The sequence below is a fragment of the Nicotiana tomentosiformis genome, chromosome 11, assembly GCF_000390325.3.
Source record: "Nicotiana tomentosiformis chromosome 11, ASM39032v3, whole genome shotgun sequence".
Classification (NCBI taxonomy): domain Eukaryota; kingdom Viridiplantae; phylum Streptophyta; class Magnoliopsida; order Solanales; family Solanaceae; genus Nicotiana; species Nicotiana tomentosiformis.
Genome location: NC_090822.1, coordinates 60,215,671 through 60,222,150, shown reverse-complemented (window position 1 = coordinate 60,222,150; position 6,480 = coordinate 60,215,671).

The window sequence follows — 6,480 nt, the reverse complement described above, 5'->3', positions numbered from 1 at the left end:
TATCGACTGACAGTCAGTCACCTAGTACGGTATAAGGCTAATCCAGCCCTAGGATAATTCCGAGGTCGTTTACACATAAGTCAATATCCGGTCAACTTTTCCAACTTAAGTTTTCAATTATGAGACTAAGTGTCTTATTTCACTCTGAAATCCTTACGGACCCGAACCAACTAACCCGATAAGTCATAAATCAATCGTAAGGCATAAATTTAGCAGTAAATTGGGGAACGGGGTTATAATACTCAAAACAACTGGTTGGGTCGTTTACTCTTGCTTCCTTCCAGGAGGAAATCACAATACAAAACACATTTCCCACACTAGTAGAAAATATTCGGGTCAAACCGTGGTAGAAACCATCAAGAACACTTTGAAATCCATCTACACATAACCAAGCTATTAGAACTAAATTCCTCTAACTCGACCAAACCACGTAGGTCACCAAAATCCAAGAATATTGCCACCAAAACATCTGTAGAGTCTCACCACATCATAATTACCCCTATAAATACCACAACCGAAACACCCACTCTGAAAATACCTTATTTGAATCTAAGGCCTTTTCATTCACCTTCCTGATACCAAAATATAAAATCCATAATGATATACAAAAATACCACAAGTCTCGACACCATCCAACTTAAATCCCAGATTTTAGCCATAAATAAATCCGCCAAAAATTCTCAATTGTTACATATTAAACTCGAATCTATTAGAACTTTCTTGAGAGTAACCCCTTTTGTTCAAATCCACATTACACCTCCAAAATTGGCCAAAAGGCACGTGCCTCATCAGCACAACAACACTCAAAGAAGTAACTCTACTTTTATACCACCTATCAAATTCATACTTCGTGCACACTAAATTATTTGCAAATAACAACTCACTCATCCCACAATTTTCATATACTCATAAAGCGCAATATAACCCGTATCCAAAAATTTCCTTACTCGAGTCATTCTCGAACTCCACCTCTGCAAGTCATCTCCAATTTCCAAGTATACTTTAGACCAAACAAAAAAGAAATTTGACACATAACCATGAATTGAATTGTCAGTAACAGGCTCTCCCACTTGGCTCAAAGCTATAGATTAAAATATTTGATAACTCACAATACCCATGATTTATTATTGCCTTAATGTCGCAGCCAGTTCAACAAAAATTCTTCTCAAGCTCAAGACACACCAACCATAAAATACCCCAATCATCCGCTAATCTCTCATTTATTCTCTTAATACTCAAGTCAACTTTCTCAACCAGATTCAGAATTCAAGTCTCAACACATACGCCCCGCTAGCAGAAAAACTCTCTATTCACATCATAAGGAGCACACTTACATAGATTACTCCGCAGGAGATAACCCACATGCTTAGTCTCAAATTGGCATCTTGTTATACCCTTTCACAACCATAATTACTATGAAATCACTTAATCTTTCTGAGTCAAAACTCATTAACCAGACACAAGAATTTGATTTTCCCTAAAATTAACAACGTGAAAGATCTTTCAAAACATACACACTCGAGATTGTACGTCACATCAAAACGAAAATAAAGCACCCAATGGCCTTCCTTTACATTTCAAGGAAACACTTCTCGTCACATTCAAATTATCTTAACACATCCCGCAGTTACATCATACTCATCACAAAGCCATTCTACCACTCATCGAGCCATAAATTCCACTCGTAGGGACATTACCGGACATATGAGCCCAAATGTACAGGTTACAGTTGAAGCTACCGAGCTTAAGATGTGGTCTAAACATAGCCTCAAGTCCTCCAGACTGGCCCATTACCAAAACATAGAATACACATCTCGAACGGCGTTCATGGAATCACAAGCCAGCGATGCATAGCTGATACTGAGCGCTCACATGCACACACGAATGCGTGGAAGGAATTCAAAGAGTTATGTTTCAAGCTGAATCAATTCCGCATGATAGAATATAAGAAAGTGAAATTTTTCCTAAGGGTTCGGCAGCCTCTCGAAGATAAGTACAGATGTCTCCGTACCGATCCGCAAGACCCTACTAAACTTGCTCATGACTCGTGAGACCTATGTAACCTAAAGCTCTAATACCAACTTGTCACGACCTAAAATCTCACATGTCGTGATGGCGCCTATCTCAATACTAGGCAAGCCAACAATCTCAATAAATCACCATATCTTTTAAAATTTGAAAACATAATAATTAAATTCAGCAGAAGAAATCTCACAAATACAAATATAACGCTCCCAAAACCCGGTGTCACTGAGTACATGAGCATCTAATATGAATACAAAGTCTGATGGATAAAAATTAGTGTTTGAAAATATTGAACAGTACAATAATTAAACAAGAAAGGAATCGAGTCTGCAGACGTCAAGCAACTACCTTGATAGATTCCAACAAAATTAACTTCAAAATCTAGCAGTCGCCTTATCCGGGAGTACTGGATCTGGACACGAGGTGCAGAGTGTAGTATGAGTGCAACTAACTCAATAAGTAACAAGACTAACATCTTGGCTGAAAGTAGTGACGAGCTCCTCAGGTACAGTCCAGTATAAATAATGGTACAAAAATGTAGGCATGCCTTCAAGTTCAACAGTTAAACTCAGTACAAGTGAAATAGATCAATACTGCATGATATGAGGAATGTGACATCTCAGTAGAAAGTCCTCATGTAAATACTGGTCATTATCCGGTCACTCGTTACTGTTTATGGCCAATCCAGCCCAGGGGTGTTCTAACCAACATATAAATTCACATCGACTGACAGTCAGTCACCCAGTACAGTATAAGGCGAATCCAGCCTTGGGATAATTTTATGCCCAAATATAGCTGATACGGACAAGATCCATGTCCAGGTAAACTCATTACAATACAAATAGGTAAGGCAAGCCCATGCCCTAGGAAATCCATCCCGAATATTTATATAATCATCGTAAGTAAGGCAAGTCCATGCCCTGGGAAGTCCATCCCGAATATATATAATCATCTACGCTCACTGGGGGTGTACAGACTCTGTAGGGGCTCCTTAAGCCCAAGCGTGATATAAAGCCTTTATGGCCTACTGCAGGCGGGTAGTTCCGATCCGTATAATAATAAAGCCTATAAGGTCTGTTGTAGGTGGGCAGCCCCGATCCATAAAATAGTAAAGCCAATAAGGTCTGCTGCAGGCGGACAACCCCAATCTAGAACAATAATAATGTATAAAGCCATTCTGGCCTGCTGCAGGCGGGCAGCCCCGATCTATTTAATAATAACATATATAAAGCCAATATGACCTGCTGCGGCGCGCAGCTCGATCCCTTAAATATCCTCACAATGGATAAATATGACTGAGTGTGAAATGTACATTTTTAAAACAATTAATTCAACAGCAACACGACCCCATGGGTCCCAAAATATCGGCACGTAGCCTAAACATGATCTTTAATAAGAGCCTCATCTTAATTTCTCAAACACGTGGGGAATGTTCAGATAATAACATGATTCTTTAAATTTTTTTAACTACACAGAATTTATTCAAGTCACAATTTCAATGCTGCATGTCCACACGCTCGTTAACTATCGTGTGCATCATTTCCAAACAATTTATATAACACCAATTCTGGGATTCATACTCTCAAAACCAAGTTTAGAAGCGTTACTAACCTTAAACAGTGTAATTCTTTACTCTGCTATGCCTTTTCCTTGTGAATTGGCCTCCAAACACCTCGAATCTAGCCACAATTTATTCGATTCAGTCAATAAAATTTATTGAAATTAATTCCATAAGAAAATATTAATTTTCCATAAAAATCTGAAATTTAGCTCAAAAATCGCCTGAGGGGCCCACGTCTTGGAACCCGACAAAAGTTACAAAATTCGAACACCCATTCTGATACGAGTTCAACCATACCAATTTTATCAAATTCTGATAACAACTCGACCTCCAAATCTTAAATTTTTGTTTTTGGAAGATTTTGCAAAAATCTTGATTTTCTTCCATTTAAATCCAAAATAAATGTTGAATATAACCATATAATCATGAAGTATAATCACTTTCAGATATAGAACACTTACCCCAATCCATATGGTGAAAATTGCCTCAACAATCGATTCAATCCGAGCTCCATAGCTCCAAATGTGTTAAAATGGCCGAAACCTCAAAATATATCTTTTGTCCAGGCATTTACTCTTCGCGATCGCGGAAAATGCTTCGCGATGGCGAAGCACAAAATTTTTCATCCCCAAAATTGCTCTTCGCGATCGCGAAAAACCGATCGCGATCGCGAAGAACAAACTCGCCCGACTCCTCCAGACATCCTTTAGTATAATGGTCATAACCTTTCGTACAAACCTCCAAATTGCAAATAGTTTAACTTTGGGAAAACTAGACACCAAGAACTACAACATTTATTTGTTTCTCATCTCTCAATTCCTTATATATTTCTAGATATAAGCTTCCAAAGTCAGCCCTGTGCAACAGAGATTTCCAAACTCTTCCCAGACAGCCTATAGTGTATCCACCATAACGTTTTGTACACAATTTCAAATAACAAATGGTTTACCTTTTGGAAAACTAGACATCAAGGGCTACAACTCTTATCTTTGGATCATCTCCAAATTCCTTATAGATAGCGAGATATAAGCTTCCAAAATCGGGTCAGTGCAGCAGAGATTTGTTCTACGCGATCACGAAAGATCTTCCGCGATCGCGATTCACAAGGCCCTAAACTGTTGTTTGCTCTACGCGAACGCGACCAAATGTTCGCGATCGCGATGCACACCTCTGTAGGCAGAAACCAGCAATTAAAAATGGCCTAGAAATGGTCCGAAACCACCCCGAAACTCACTCGAGCCCCTCGGGACCTCAACCAAATATACCAACATGTCCTAAAATATCATACGAACTAAGTCGAAGCCTCGAATCACATCAAACAACACTAAAACCACGAATCGTACCTCAATTCAAGCCTAATAAACTTTGAACTTTCAAATTTTATATCTTGTGCTGAAATACATAAAATCAATCCGGAATGACTTCAAATTTTGCACACAAGTCATAAATGACATAACGAAGCTATTCCACTTTCCCGAATCGGATTCCGACCTCGATATCAAAAAGTCAACCCCTCGGTCAAATTTTCCAAAAATTCAACTTTCGGCTTTTCAAGCCTAATTCCACTACGGACCTCCAAATAATTTTCGGTACACGCTCCTAAGTCTAAAATCATCATACGGAGCTATTAGAATTATCAGAATTAAATTCCGAGGTCGTTTACATGTAAGTCAATGTCCGGTCATCTTTTCCAACTTAAGTTTTTAATTATGAGACTAAGTGTCTTATTTCACTCTGAAATCCTTCCGGACTTGAACCAACTAACCCGATAAGTCATAAATCAATTGTAAGGCATAAATTGAGCAGTAAATTAGGAAACGGGGGTTATAATACTCAAAATGATCGGTCGGGTCGTTACACTAACGCAGATGTTTGAAACATCTATCAGGATGTTTGATATTGATTGCCATTAAATCTACATGATCAATAGGTTGACGATCAATCATTTGAAGTATTCAATAGGTTGATATTTACTTTTACATAAGGTTAATAGGTTGATTATTAATTATTATACCTATTTACTATATCAATTTAATAGGTCGATGTATAATTATCCACAAGATCAATAAGTGGACGATCAATTATTCAAAGTATTAAATATGTTGATGTTCGCAAGGTCAATAGGCTCACGATCAATTATTTGACCTATTCAATTATTCTATGTTTAACTATCCACGAGAACAATAAGTTGCGAGCAGTTATTCAAAGTATTAAATAGGTTGATGAACAATTTTGTAAGGTCAATATGTTGACGATCAATTATTTGAAGTATTCAATTATTCTATGCTTAATTATTCATAAGGTCAATAGTATGACAATAAATTATTTGAAGTATTCAATAGGTTGACGTACAATTATCCACAAGATCAATACACTAACGATCAATCCTTTGAGTATTTAATTATTCACATAATCATTAGGTTGACGATCAATTATTTGAAGTATGAAGTAGGTTGATGTTTAATGGTAGTTTGATGTTGATGTTGATGCTAGTAGGTCATTATGTTTTTTTCCACCTTCAACTACCATCTAAATTTCTTCAAACATCCTAAGGATGTTTGAAACACCTTTAGGATGTTTGAAACATCTAACGTAGATGTTTGAAACATCTAACGCAAACCGATGTTTCAAACATCTAACGCAAATGTTTGAAACATCTATCGGGATGTTTGATATTGATTGTCATTAAATCAACAACATCAATAGGTTGACGATCAATCATTTGAAGTATTCAATAGATTGATACTTACTTTTTCATAAGGTCAATAAGTTGATTATTAATTATTAGTTCTATTTACTATATCAATTTAATAGGTCGATGTATAATTATCCTCAAGATCAATAAGTGGACGATCAATTATTTGAAGTATTAAATATGTTGATGTTCGCAAGGT